This window comes from Sebastes fasciatus, chromosome 8, assembly GCF_043250625.1.
Source record: "Sebastes fasciatus isolate fSebFas1 chromosome 8, fSebFas1.pri, whole genome shotgun sequence".
Classification (NCBI taxonomy): Eukaryota; Metazoa; Chordata; class Actinopteri; order Perciformes; family Sebastidae; genus Sebastes; species Sebastes fasciatus.
In genome coordinates, this window is record NC_133802.1 from 29,281,828 (window position 1) to 29,297,378 (window position 15,551).

A 15,551-nucleotide genomic window follows, 5' to 3' on the forward strand; every position below is an offset into this window, starting at 1 on the left:
ATCAGTGGCACCTCCTGTGTTGAAATCGGCAAATCTGCAGATTTCAACACACATTTGTTGTTTGCAATGTAGCATGATCAGGGAAAAATAGGGTGTGTCCCCTTGATGCGTCTAGTGTCCCAAACATACTTCAAAATGCAAATAAAAACATGTGAATGGAAACACGGCTAGTGATGCTGGAAGTACTCAGAGGTGAAACCGACTTGAAGCTTTCCCCCAGAGAGGATGATAGAACACTTCTTGTTGTTAATCTGTGTCGATCTGCAGCAGTTTATGGGACTGTCTAGATTTCATATCACTCACTGTTTGTGTTTATTGATGAGATATTTTGTCTGGTTCATAGAGGTGAAGCCACGAGAGTTTACTGAACAGTGTTCAGATTTTAATTTGTTCAGTCATTTCCTTCCTTGTAGCTAATGCTAGCTAGCCATCTGTCTGCAGATGTCAGGCTTACGTCAAGACACACAAACAGCAGATGAATTAGTGAGCAGAACTTCTACCCTGCCCTCTGCTCAAACTCATTATTAAAGTGGCTGCGCTGTACTTCATCTTCATCATCTGGTACTGACAGTCAATAACTGGCCATAAGCATTATTTTAAAAATATGCACCACAGCCCTGCAAGTGGCGCAGGTTTTTTATAATCGTTCTTGCTCAACTGTTTTGCACATCATCTCTGTTTCGGGAAGTTTGTTCCAAAGCTTGCTGCTGTATTTATACCCTTCACCTTAAAGAAGGGTGCTTCATTCAGCTGTGAGTGGTACTATAAACGGAGGGTGTTGGGACCGGATTGGAAGAGACAGATACAAGAATGGTTGAAATTGATGCAACGTATCCTAGTCACCGATTAATCGGCCGGACATCGGTATCAGCCGATATTCTCCTTGTTGACTGCCATCGGCCTGGCAGTGGTCGGTGTTTATCTGTTGTGTCGTATCAATTCTACGTCGGTTAAATGTTGTGTTTGTTATTAGCGGTCGGTCTCTGACAGTAACCAGCGGCTGATTCACAGAAGAAGCCACTGGCTCGACACGACTCTGCGGTCTGGATGAATGAACCTTGTGTGTGTGCGTAATGTGTCACTGGAAGCCTGTCAGTCCAACGAGGGGTGACGCAGCACCCAGTACGTTACGGCGGGAACATCCTCCTCCAGTACGTTACGGGGGGAACATCCTCCCCCAGTACCTTACGGCGGGAACATCCTCCTCCAGTACGTTACGGGGGGAACATCCTCCCCCAGTACCTTACGGCGGGAACATCCTCCTCCAGTACGGTACGGCGGGAACATCCTCCCCCAGTACCTTACGGCGGGAACATCCTCCTCCAGTACGGTACGGCGGGAACATCCTCCTCCAGTACGGTACGGCGGGAACATCCTCCCCCAGTACCTTACGGCGGGAACATCCTCCTCCAGTACGGTACGGCGGGAACATCCTCCTCCAGTACGGTACGGCGGGAACATCCTCCCCCAGTACCTTACGGCGGGAACATCCTCCTCCAGTACGGTACGGCGGGAACATCCTCCTCCAGTACGGTACGGCGGGAACATCCTCCCCCAGTACCTTACGGCGGGAACATCCTCCTCCAGTACGGTACGGCGGGAACATCCTCCCCCAGTACCTTACGGCGGGAACATCCTCCTTCGGTACGTTACAGTGAGAACATCCGTTCGGTTCGCTTCAAGTCCACGTTGCAGTCCGCTTAACCTGTGCATAATGAACACAAAACGCTCCAGGTTCGCTTTAGGGATGTCACAAGAACCGATACTTCGGTACCAAGTCGATGCAAAACTTCTGAAGACGTGGCGGTACTTGTTTTTCTACAGTACCCCAGGTACCCTATGTACCGTCGAGGCTTGAGACTAATGGCGTCCCAGGGACAAGAGAAAATGTGTTTCGTTTTTAGCGAGAAACTTGAATAAAAACGGCACTGCATTTTCCATATACACCACTCCGATGTTTACGGGCTTAATGGATTTATTTCATTAGGACTATGTGGGTCTGAGCTCCAGTGAAACTATAGTGTGAACAGAAGGAGGACCGAGGCCCCATCAGAGCTGAAGTGGACCAGAAACAGAAATGAGTCCACTTTCAAAAGAACTGACAATGTGAACGCAAAAAGAACTGACGTCCCTTTTCTGTTGGTCCACTTTAAGAGGACAGAGTTTGGTTTAAAAAGGACTATATGTGAAAACACCCTAAGATTTCAATTCATTGAAAGTATCTGTCCACCTACTTTTGACCACATAAAGCGTATGTGTGTGTGTGTGTCTCTCTCTTTCCTCCCCTGGCCGCCTCCCGTCCTCCTGTATTTATTTCATTTTGTCCTCCCTGCTGCTGGCTCCTCCCCTTCCAGTCAGGGAGAGGGACTTCTGAGGCTCCCCATTGGTGCACAGCGAGCACAAAGCTCCTCCCTCCTGGAAAGAGAGAGCGGGGTAGAGTGAGAGAGAGAGGGGGAGAGAGGTAGGGAGGGAGGGAGGGAGGGAGAGTGAAAGTGGAGAGGCAGGCAGGCAGGCAGACGTGTTGCAACAGATGGCTTTACCAGCGGCGGCTCGGCGGCGGCTGCACCGAGGAACTCTGGGACGCCGTTAGAGACAGAGCAGAGAGGAAGGGAGGGAGGGGTGTTAGGAAGTCACAGCGCTGGAACGGAGCGAGAAAAAGAGACCGAGTGAGACTTCTTCTTCTTCTTCTTCTTCTTCTTCTTCTTCTTCTTCTTCTTCTTCTTCTTCCTCTTCCTCGCCCCCTTCGGCTACAAACTCTTCCTCTCCAGACAGACAGGAAGACAGTGTCAGTGTAGTTCTGTAGCTAAAAGGAGTTTTATGGAGGAGGTGAGAGTCTGATCTAAGTCTTCCTCCTCCTCCTCCTCCTCCTCCTCCTCCTCCTCCTCCTCCTCATCCTGCTGCTCCTCCTGCTCGCTTGGTCAGAGAGGAGAACACCTGCTGACAGTGAGGAGGTCCTGAGGGAGGAAACGCAGCAGCAGGAGGTACAGGACTGTTTCTACTCTGTTCTACTTTATTATTTCATCAGTTTCTATGCTGCTCTGAGGTCATCATTTATGGACTGATCTGCAAAGTGTGTGTGTGTGAGAGACTCTTCAGTTCTGCTCTACTTCACTGTGTGTCAGTTTCTGTTGGTCAGAGCAGCTTTGTTACTGTGTGTGTGTGTGTGTGTGTGTTACCGTGTGTGTGTTGCTCCACTTTGCTGATGTGCTCCTCGCATTAGTTTTGAGGCCATGTTGTACTCACACTTGTCACACTTGTTTGCAGCTTTTACTGTATTTATGTGTGTGTGTGTGTGTGTGTGTGTGTGTGTGTGTGTGTGTGTTTATTGCTTCCTGCTTGCTGAACACGTGGGAGTGTGTTATAGCTGAGGTCAGTCAGGAGAGAGAGGGAGGGAGGAAAGGAAGAAGGGAGGATGAATGAAGGGAAGGAAGGAAGGAAGGGAGGAAAGCTGTTCCACCCAGCTCTGTTTTTATTGTAATAATAATATATTTTTTATTTTCCTAACTAAGCTTCCCAGGGCCTCCCTCCAGTGTATTTTGGCATTGCTATGATATTTCATATTTGTTTGAGTCATTTCCTGATTAAGTTGATCAGCAACACTGTTTGCCAAATTGTTTTTGACAAATCAGTTTGTGCTCAAAGTTAAAAAGAAGGTAGCTGCTAATATGTGAATATGACGTCTGACTATAGCAGAAGCTGCAGGTCAAAGGTCATCCTCCAAGCTGCAGGCGCACTCATGCTCGTTTGAGTCTGATCAGCAAACTGATAAATCTGTTTATCTGTGTCAGTTTGTCTTTATAGTTAGTTAACTTTCATACTGCAGTAGCGACGTGTGGCTTGCTAGATGCAGTCAATGCAATGGCACTGTATGTGAACACAGTTTGCCACCGGGTGATGTTATGAACCCAGACAAGACGGCGTTTGGTTTTCTGACATATCTGGGACTTCCACGACATGTACAAAGCAGCTACAGTGGGTTATTTCTTCCATGGCTGATGAAGGAAAGAAAAGTTGTTGGTATCTATGGAGACAAGCTCCTTCTCATCTCCGGCGCGTCTAGCGCGAATGAACACAAATGATACCGGCGGTCCAACTCGCACGAGTAAAGCGAGGTGAAAATTTGCAACACAGCTTGAGGCTGTGAAGGAAACTAAAGTGTAAGATTAGTTTTCTTATTGGGAGACATTGACAGTGAAGATGCAGGCAGGAGAAACTGTGGTGCAACAAAGGACCAGAATCATTCAGTCTGAACTCACCTGTAGATGTCTACCTACTGTATCTGATAGAGAGACACTATTTCACAAAACACATCTCTCACTCAGAGACGAGAGTGAAGCATCAGATATACACTAAAACTAAATTTCTGACTCTTCCACAATGTTACAGTAGATTGTACTAACGTGTGTGTGTGTGTGTGTGTGTGTGTGTGTGTGTGTGTGAGCTGCAGTGGTCATGTTGGCGGGAACTCTGTTGACAGCAACTATTACGATTTGGTGACTGGGTTCCCACCATCCATCACACACACACACACACACACACACACACACACACACACACAGAGCAGGGTAAATAAGGCTGATGGCTACTTTGCAACCGCTGGAATGTAAACATTCACTGACCCAGACTCTTCAAATATTAACACACAGACTCACTCACACACTCACAGCTGTTGCATAATTATAATTTCATATAATAAATTCTGATCACGAAATAGTCGTCAGAAGCATTAAAGTAAAGTTACAATAAGCAAAATTATCTTTTAAATTGACAAACATCATATGTGTGATTCATGGCGTAATTCAAACGGGATCAAAAAAATGTGTCTCTCCGTTGACTGCCGTTCATATTTTTTCTGAAATAAGGCCCCATGGTGGTTCACAGTAAGGGGACTTCACCTCTCTATATGTGAGATGTCTGACTTCTGTTAGCGGTCTTTTTACAGCTTTTGTGTTTTGTTTTTTAGTTTTACAGATTTGAAAATGCTCACGTTTCCTTTTTACGAAGCATTTTTTTACCTAATGTTGTATTTTTTTTAACCTGTAACTTTTTTTTTTTTACCAATTATAACATTCCACTTTTTAACCTAGCATTACCATTTTTTTAACCTAATATTCTGTTTGTTTTTTTACCTTATATTACCGTTTTTTAAAACTAACATTACGTGTTTTTTTCACCTAATATTATGTTGTTGTTTTTTTACCTTACATCATGTTTTTATTTAACCTAACAATACGCTTTTTAATCTAATATTCCTTCTTTTTTTTTAAACCTAATGTTATTTTTTTTTACCTAACATTATGTTTTTCTACCTAATATTACCATTTTTTTAAACTATTATTACGTGTGTTTTTTCACCTAATATTATGTTGTTGTTTTTTTTACCTTACATTATGTTTTTATTTAACCTAACATTATGCTTTTTAACTTAACATTATAATTTTTTCCTAACATTTTTTTTTTTTTTACCTAATAGCAAATTATTTTTACTTAATGTTCCGTTTTTTACTGAACATTGCGTTTTTTTTTACCTAATAATATGTTGTTGTTTTTTACCGAACATTATGTTTTTATTTAACCTAACATTACCATTTTTTATAAACTAATATTATGTTTTTTTACTACCTTACATTATGTTATTTTTTTACCTAACATTACTTATTTTTTCACCTAATATTATGTTGTTGTTATTTTACCCTACATTATGTTTTTATTTAACCTAACATTAAGTTTTTTAACCTAACATTACCATTTTTTTTTTAATTATTACGGCTTTTTTACCTAACATTACAGGGTTTTTACCTAACATTACGTTAATATTATGTTAACATTACTTGAAATCTTGAGCAGAGAAACGTGACATTTTTCAAATCTGGTTTCATTCAAATTAAAAAAATCTCTTGGACCCGACTCTCTTCCTGTTGTTGACGTGAAGTCCCCAGCTATTTAACAGCTATTTAACTGACAACATGAGGTTCTGCTGTACTGATCCCAATAGACTCCAGTTTTCACAGTGGATAAATATGTCCATAAATAATTTCATGAACTGTTTTGTCATATCTTGTGTAATGAAGCTGCAGTTCAGATGAAGGACTGTAATTATGGTCTGTTTTGTTTATTGATGGTTTTCTATTGACGTCTGAGTGTGTGGTCTAACTGACGGCCATTTGTTGTGTCAGGACATGACAGGGATTAACAGAGAGGGAGGGAGTGTGTGAATACATCACACGGTTTAATGTGTGTGTGTGTGTGTGTGTGTGTGCGTGTGTGTGTGTGTGTGTGTGTGTTGGTGATTATCAGGGGTTTTCCCTCCGCTCTGTACTCAACTGTTGGATGTTTGAGGATCCATCTGCAGATATTTAAGCTTCTTCTGTCTTTAGTTTGTTCAACAATGAAGAGAAATCTGGAGCATCTACAGAACAGACAGCTGGTTGTCACGATCATTGAGTGTGTGTTAACTGTACAGTGTGTGTGTGTGTGAGTCTTGATGATGACACTGTTGCCTGAAGCGTTTCATCCTCGCTGTCCTTTGACCTCTTGACCTTCTGTTCTCTCTGACTGTATTTCCACTGTTGTCGTTCTGTCTCTTCATATTTCATCAGCAAGTGTTTCAGCCGGTGTGCGACATGTGACTCCACATGAGCTCAGACTTATTTCATGAACAAGAATGCTTTTCACGATTTAATGTGCTTTTAGCGCCTTTAGTCCCAGTAAGGACTGTGTTAGAAAATAAATAGAGATAAAAACACGTTCATGTTAATCTCACTATCTAGTGGACTAAAAAGACAAACATGGCTGCTAAGCACTGAATTAAATATTAGAACATCAGCTCAGTTCAAGGTTTCTGAAATGTCACCCAAACATACATTTGTAATAATATTAACAAAAATATGAATATCAATAATTGTAAAAGTTTATGTGAGTTTTTTTAATGCGTGTCAGAGTTGTTGAGTCTATTAACAACCAGCTAAACACAATGACATCATCACCGAGCATCAGCTGATCCTGCTCGGTCCGAGGTCGATACCATAGCAACACAGCCTGGTGACCTTTGAACTCGTTACAGCCTGAAGCCTACACACACACCACACACACACACACACACACACACACACACACACACACACACACACACACACACACACACACCAAAGCCAGAGGTTTGAAGTGTGTGTGTGTGTGTGTGTGTGTGTGTGTGTGTGTGTGTTGGGTCAGTGGGGTCACATGTAGAGCTGTATAGAACAGCGGGGGCTTTTCTGTTCTATAGAAAGGCATTTTGCACACACAGTGTATCCTGCGGTGTACTGTATGTGTGTGTAGATGAGTGTTGGCTCTGAGACTCTCTCAGCTCGTGGTTGACGATCGGACCGTACAGTGTGAGCACATAAATCGTGAGCTCTGGCTTTTACATCACAAACGATCTCCTCGTACAGTAGGAGTAGGAGTTACACAACAACATTTCTAATACCCTACAGTGTATGCTCAGCGTTAGTCGTGTTTCCGGTCTCTTGTTTGTGACCGTGCTGCAGTTGTTTCCTCCAGTGTGACTTCACATCAGCGTCTCATAAATCTGTTGTCTTTAATTTTCTCTTAGTTTCATTAGACAGAAGGTCAGTTAGCTGGTTTTATTTATCTGAGAGCAGCTGTGAATGGTGCTCGTCCTGCTGCTGCTGTTATATGATAAAACCCTCCCTCGTCCTCCCCTGTCCTCCCCTGTCTTCCCCCGTCCTCCCACCTCTTCCTCCATCCACCCCCATGCTCCCACCTCCTCCCTCGTCCTCCCTCGTCCTCCCCCGTCTTCCCCCGTCATCCCTTATCATCCCCCGTCCTCCCTACTCCTCCTCCATCCACGGCCATCTTCCCACCTCCTCCCTCGTCCTCCCCTGTCCTCCCCTGTCTTCCCCCGTCCTCCCACCTCTTCCTCCATCCACCCCCATGCTCCCACCTCCTCCCTCGTCCTCCCTCGTCCTCCCCCGTCTTCCCCCGTCATCCCTCATCATCCCCCGTCCTCCCTACTCCTCCCCCGTCCTCCTCCGTCCTCCCACGTCCTCCCCCGTCCTCCTTCGTCCTCCTTCGTCCTCCCTCATCTTCCCTCGTCTTCCCACGTCCTCCCACCTCTTCCCTCATCCTCCCCCATCCTCCCACCTCCTCCCTCGTCCTCCCACGTCCTCCTCCATCCTCCCTCATCCTGCCTCGTCCTCCCACGTCTTCCAACCTCCTCTTCAGTCCTCCCACCTCCTCCCCTGTCCTTCCACCTCCCCACCCTCCTCCCACCTCCTTCCATGTCCTCCTCCGTTCTCCCCCGCCCTCCCTTTCCCCATTCTCCCCTGTCCTCCCACCTCCTCCCATGTCCTCCCCCGTCCTCCCTTTCCCCATTCTCCGCCGTCCTCCCACCTCCTCCCTCATGTTCTCTCGTCCTCCTCCATCCTACCACCTCCTCCCCTGTCCTCCCACGCCGTCCCACGCCCTTGTCCCATCCCGTCCACCCACACTCCCTCGTCCTCCTCCCTCTTCCCCCGTCATCCCTCGTCCTCTCTCGCTGTAGCAGAATAGATGAAATTGGTAATCGTTATAGAGCGCAGCGTTGGAGCGGCTGACCTTCAGAGAGACTCTGAGAGGAAGAAGGAGGGAGAGGTTTTAGTTTGAATGAATCTAATTCTTTATATAGAAGCGTTTTAAACTGTGACAGTCTGCAGCAGCTCTGAGATAAACTGACTGTAATAAGTTAATTTACTAAATCCTCTGCTGTTATATATCAGAAAGAAGAAGAAGAAGAAGAAGAGAGGACGTTACTGCTTATTAAAAAGGAACTTTACACTAAATCCACATTTGTGATGTGAAACTCATATGTACGGTTTGGCGATATTGAAATTCCCCTACTGACGATATATGATATGTATGTGTTGCAATACCCATAAGTGGCCACAGAGTGGCGACAGTGTGTAGGCAGGAAGAGCTATTTTCGGCTTGCTTGACCGCACGTTACCGCAATACGATAACGTTTCCTGTCCATGACAGAGTTAGCATGAAGCTTTAGCCGTGATGTCTAGCTCTGCTTTTCCTGCAATGTGTGAAACCCAAAGTGTTTCCATACTTTACTGGACGTGTAGTGTTTACCACTTTGGATTTAACATGTGAGGGTGCAGGTCGTATCCACGCTGACCCTCCGCCGTTTTCCACTTTCTCGTTTCGGCTTGCTGTGGTTTGTTTTGGTTGAAGGATACGTAACGGGTATGACGTCACGTTACTCAGACTACAACAATAAAAGCGGTAACTTCCTTTTACCTCCACATAGACTCAAATGAAGCAAATATACCGATTCTGGCATTAAAAAAATCTATTTCAAAATCGTAAAAAAAATACTCGCGATACATAGGTGGATTGATTTTTTTTTTCTCACCCCTAGTTTCTATTGTAATGAATTAATTTGGTATAAAAAAAATAATGCCATTAGTTTTCAGTCCTTCCATCCTCTATAAGTGGGGAGAACCATTACAGCTGATGGTCATGTGGCGGTTTGGGTCGTGATAACTCGGTCGGTTTGTGTCGGGAGATAAAATCATACTGTGTGCTTGTTAAAGGATTCTTATCATTAATCTTCTGATTGAGTCACTGCGTAGTTCTCGTCATGATTATTTTAAACATTTTCAACCGGATGTTGACATGTGAGAGTGGATAACATAATAAACTCTGATGTGTTGTGAGTGAGAGAGTATTAGGGCTGGGACGATACACCTATCTCCCGATTTGATACTATCACGATACTTGGGTGCCGATTCGATATGTATTATGATATTTTAGTATCGCGATTCGATTTTTTAACATTAGACCATTGGAGGAAGTTGAATCATACACTTCTAGGGACTTTTACTTTGGACAATGTCTAAATTAATACAGTCAAAATGTTTGATTTTCAGCATTTATGTAGTCAGAGATGTGCTGTGAATGAGAGAGTAGCCGTCATTTTATAATCCACTTCATCAGGTTTTAAATGTCCACCTCACCGCGATGAACGTTTCTCTCCATGTTCTCCTCATCTCTCCAACCTCCATCTCATCCAAACTTTATTTCCCCTCCGTGTCTTTCCCTTCTCCGCATGGATAGCTGCATAAATTATAGATTTTGATGAATGTCCTTTTCAACGTTGGGAGAGAAACGCGAGATAATTCATGTTCCTGCTGGCTTTTGGATGTAATCTGATCATCGCATAATCTGAGATTCTTCTCAGTCGCTCAATATGTGCTCTCTTTGTCGTCTTGTGTGGGTTGTCCGGTAGGTTTTCAAAATCTGTTCCCGGCTTGAAATCACAACATCTGGTTGTTTTTATGCAGCTGGTATCACTGAGTGTGTAGTTTAGGAACAGAGCTGCTGAATAAACCAGCAGCCGCCCGTCAGACATGATCTCATGATGCCTCACCGGACGCAAACACACACAAAGAGCAAGAAAGAGAGTTAAACTCTGCAGCGTCGTCTCCAGGAGAGGACTGATTAGGTCACTCTGTGTGTGTACGTGCGTGTGAGTGTGTGTGCGTGCATGTGTGTGATGCTGGGTATAAATGGAGCAGAGTGATTCAGGCTGTCAGAACGGGGTGAAGACAGACAGCAGGAGGAAGTGAAGTGTGTTTCAGACGAAGGTCACAGATGATTTTCGTGTCCTGTGGGGAAACCTGTTGGTGGTCGAGATGGCGGTTACCACGGTCACCGGAGACTGACACCATCCCAAAATACTCCACCTACTTTCACAGAGCAGGAACACACCTGATCCTGTACTGACTACCTGTAGAGTTACTTGTCCTATGACTGCCATTTCACGTTGTGTTTATTTTGGATTTGCACCTTATTGATGTTTTATATTTCATTTTAAACTGCCACTGCTGCACAACGATTTCCCCTCAGGATAAATACAGTTCTAGCTTATCTTATCATCGGCAATTAAAACATTGATGACTTGTGATCAGGGTCTGAAATTAGCACCCACCACCCGCCAAATGCGGGTAAATTGTTTGCAGTGGCGGGTAAAATCGTCAGGACACCCGCCACTTTGGCAGACAGGTAAAACACTAGAATAGAGAACCGTAGTTGTCCGATTCTTTGGCGTCTCATACCTTCTGTGACTATCGATTCATCTTATTGATGCTATCCAACAGTTACACATGCACAATGACGCATACGCACGCTGTATCATGTTTCAGTTTGTTTGAAACTGGAGCCACGGCGAAAAGAAAACAAAGCGCTCAGCAGCATGGCGCTACTAAACCTGAGGGGATGCACCCTATTTTTTACCTGATAATACGACACTGTGAACAACAAATCTGTGTTGAAATCAACAGGAGTAGAGTTAGTAACGTTACCTGTTAGCAGCAGGTGGGAAAAACAGTCCTGCTTGGTTAAATAACAGACCTAATAACGTTAACGGAGGTGCCATTGAGTTATTATTATGAGATGTTCATGCTCTGCTCAGTAAAATGACGATTGGGCAAAGGTAAATTACAATGTTATCAATAAAAAAAATTAAATAAAATTAATTTTTTTGCGAGAAACTTGAGTAAATCCAGTTGTTTGAAGGAGATGTTTTCACAGCAATATAAAATAGATAATAGAGAGAGAAATATGACCTGTTTAACTTCCTAACAACTCAAAACAAGATTTTTTTTAATCAAAGCAAATGTTTAAATAATCATAATCATATGAATTGTGTGTTTTTATGTAAACAACCACTATAGATGACAATAACAAAGTACAGTACAGTAATGAGTACAGTACCCTCCCACCCCCGAAAAATAGTGCTCCCCCAGAAGCTACGATGTAATTCAAACACGGTTATTTACCATGTATATAAGGTTTTTTGTGTAAGATATATTGAACATTGAATGACATCAGATCTAAATGTTATTCCTTCATTTAGTGCACAGATATCAAAAGTGGAGTTAGTTGAAAGCCCGGTGCTTCTACCGATGCTGAAGGGTGACTTGTGCGTCTGTAACAGACAGCGAGGGGCGTGATAAAGCATCGGTATTTGACGACCTGGAATGAGACCGGACTGGAGTATCTGTGTGTTTAAGTCTGCCTCCTCTGTTCTGTTTTGTGGGTGAGTTTCATTCACAAGAAGAGTAAAAAGAAACCAGCAGATGAAAATAGATCACATTCAGCAGTGTCAATGGTCATATTAGGTGACCTGAAGCGATACGAAAATATGAATACAGTTGCCGCCGACATGCCGTCAGAGCAGTGCCGTACTGTGAAAGAAACAAAGACAGTTTGACATTAAGTTTATTGATGCTAAAAAAGGTCAATCTCCCATCTATGGCACACATTTCAGAGACGAAATTGCCCTTTTCAAACCCTATCAGTCGTACGACCGAGGGTCACTATAATCTGTTGCTCTTCCCGAGCTTTTCTTCCATTCTTTTGGGGGTTTTCGTCATCTGAATCGAGGGTCTTAAGGACAGAGGATGCAAGAGAGGAAGGAAGATTTTAAACACCGTTAACAGGTTGATCCTATAAGGAAAGAGGAGAGGAGACAAGGGGAGTAGGAGAGAGGAGGAGGTGAGGATGAGGAGAAGAAACAACGTTGGTTGAGAAGCTTTTCACTGAAGCATGAAATGAGAATTGCAGGATTTGTATTGGTGGAAAACACACACACTCACACAGTAACATACTCACACAGTAACACACACACACACACACACACACACACACACACACTAACCAGCAGCAGAAACTGGAGATTCTCTCAGATGTGGATACAAATATCCAACAAAATGTCTCCAACAGTCACTAGTGGGCGTTTTTACATCAAAATATCCTGAATGTTCTCCTTTGCGTTTTATGTTTTCGTCAAACGTCACTTTCATTTAAAAAAAGAAAAAACAAGGAAAGTGTTTGAGTCAGTATTTCTTCTTCTTTTTTAAGTCTGCAGTAGAAGGCGATGTCGAAGCCTGATATTTATTTGGTTCAGCCCCTCTGTGGGTGGATCTATCACATCAACTGCAAGAAGTGGATGTAGTGACCGTGACCCATTGGTTTGTGGTCCGCCGTTTTGAAGCCTCTAGTTCGGCATTTTGGCCATCGCCATCTTGGTTTTTGGCCGTCTCCATCTTCTAGCTATCAGGGCCTGTTCTAGCAGGGCTGGTTCTAGCTGGGCTGGTTCTAGCAGGGCTGGTTCTAGCTGGGCTGGTTCTATCAGGGCCGGTTCTAACTAGCAGGGCCGATTCTAGCTATTTGGGGGTCCATATGTAAAATCGTGTTTTTTGACCAAATGCTACTTTTTACACATAAAAAAAGTATTTTAATTAAACTTAGTTGCATTCTTAACATCAAAATCAAAACAAACATGCAAACGATGCCGCATTCATTTCGGGAGGGTTCCTGGAGGATGGTGAAAAAAGTTAGTTTAGAGCCCTGGGATACCAAATAGCTCAGCTTTAACCTGTACACGTCTTTAGTAAGGCTCAACTTGAATCAGAATTTCCTTTTCTAGAGTTCAGGTTCAAGTTCAGGCCCTCGACCTGCCAGAAGACCTCCGCTGTGTGGTCTTATTATACTCTACACACATACACACACACACACACACACACACACACACACACACTCTGAACAACCCTTACAGACCACCAGCCCAGCTAATTGGAGATGTTGTATCACCTCCCTGTGTCTCTTGCTCTTTCTGTTTCATTCACATTCACACATTCACACACTCTCACTCTCACACATACACAAGCACACACAGACACACACATGCACACACACACACACACACACACACACACTGCAACCCAGTGGGAATTGGCAGCTCAGAGCGAATTGAGAGAGAAGGCAGAAAGTCATTACTTCTCTCACTAGATTGTGAGTGTGTGAGTGTGTGAGTGTGAGTGTGTGCGTGTGTGTGTTTTGTGTGTAATCCCGCCATCAGTATGCCGGTCATGCTTTGCAACAGAGGGAAGGAAATTGAAGAGAGAGGGAGAGAGAGAGGAGGGGGGAGGCGACAATCCAACATGGAGTTCTTTTGATTACAGATGGTAAATGTGCCTTCAGTCACCTCCTCCTCCTCCTCCTCCTCTTCATCGCCTCCTCGCTCCTTCTCACTCGAGGGATTTGAGGTGGACGTGAGAGGAATTACTGACCAGGCTGTGTGTGTGCTGTATTACCGTGTGTGTGTTGTATTGCAGTGTTTTTATTACAGTACAGTGTGCTGTCTTGTTTTCTAAAGCCGGGGTCACGGAGGTCGTCTGCTAGAAGTTTAAACTGAATATACTCGCCGGTGCCTTCAAGCAGCTGTGTTGTTGTTTCATTATATTCTGTCACTGAGTCGTCTGAACTCTCAGTTCACTCTCCTCACCTTCGTGAACAGAGGCCGAGGCGTTTTAAGGATGAAGATGATGCTGCTTTGTTCGAGGATGATGTGAGTCCTTGGATGTTGGTACTGCCACGTTGAAGTCCCAGCTGTAGATACTAAATTTGCCTTATTTTTCACAAGCTGCTTGAGCCAAATACTTAAAGTTCTGATTCAAAACGATCCACCTTATTCCTAGCCCCCATGATGCTTTGCCTGCATTATGGGCACAACTTCCGTCACGTCGGGTCACTGAACCGGAAGATTTATGACCTTGTCTCCTAGAGCGATTGTATTAAAACATCTAGTAAAACATGTGAGAACACCACCTATTACACCTCAAACTGGACAATGTGATTATACCTCTGCTTTCTACTATCGAGGGATGGGAGGACAAGAAGCATATTTAGCTACTTTATTGACTTCGTTGCTACAGATTGTGATGATGAACACTCCAAAGTGTTTCTAAAAGACGAGGCCTTAACGCTTCTAAACAACACTCCATGTGTATTTTAGAAAACATTTTAGTCGAGGATAAAAATGTAAATTTGTCCTTTGGTTCATCACAATTTACTCAGGCATAGTAATGGTCACAATGTTACTCATACTGGGGATGAGTTCTCTGAGGTCTTACCTATCCGTAGAGACCAACATCATGCACATAGACCTGGTAGTTGTGGAGCTATTCTTGATTTATTTTGGGTATGTCTGTCTAGGCGAACCACACCTTCCAGCATCCTAGGGATCTTAAGAGGTCAAACCAAACCACCATCTTTTCCTAAACCTAACCAAATAGTTTCCTGTGAAGACGGATAACTTTTCGTTAGATGTCATACGAACCGTTGTGTGAGGATACGTTGCCTCAGTTGCTCTCCCTGAGGTTTCTTCCATTTTTTTTCCCTGTAAAAGTTTTGTTTGGGAGTTTTTCTTTATCCAAAGCGGACACAAAGGACAGAGGGTGTCGCATCTTGTACACATTGTAAAGCCTCCTGAAGCAAATTTGTGATATTTGTCTATATAAATGAACTTGACAAGGTGTTGAACACAGTGAGGTACCATCACAGAGACTTTGGTCGTCTGTTAACCGTCTCTTCTCTCTGTTTGTTTCTGCAGGACTGAACACAGTAGAGACTCCGCTCACACTGCAGGTAAACCTCTTTCTGTTCTGATTCACACACACAGTCCTCTGTTGGTTGGTTGGTTGGTTGGTTAACGAGAAGTC

General features: G+C 43.9%; 1 protein-coding gene across 5 annotated transcripts in view; it reads left to right on the top strand.

Moving 5' to 3' along the window:
* Nucleotides 1–2,483: 2,483 nt before the first annotated feature.
* sulf2b (sulfatase 2b) overlaps nucleotides 2,484–15,551 on the top strand; it is a 72,373-nt gene continuing 59,305 nt past the window's right edge. For 4 of the 5 annotated variants that reach the window (XM_074644834.1, XM_074644840.1, XM_074644839.1 and 1 more), the window contains exons 1-2: nucleotides 2,484–2,981; nucleotides 15,443–15,477. The gene's annotated coding sequence lies outside the window, so the exon portion shown is untranslated. The remainder of the gene's footprint in view (nucleotides 2,982–15,442; nucleotides 15,478–15,551) is intronic. The other variant, XM_074644835.1, reaches the window with a different exon arrangement.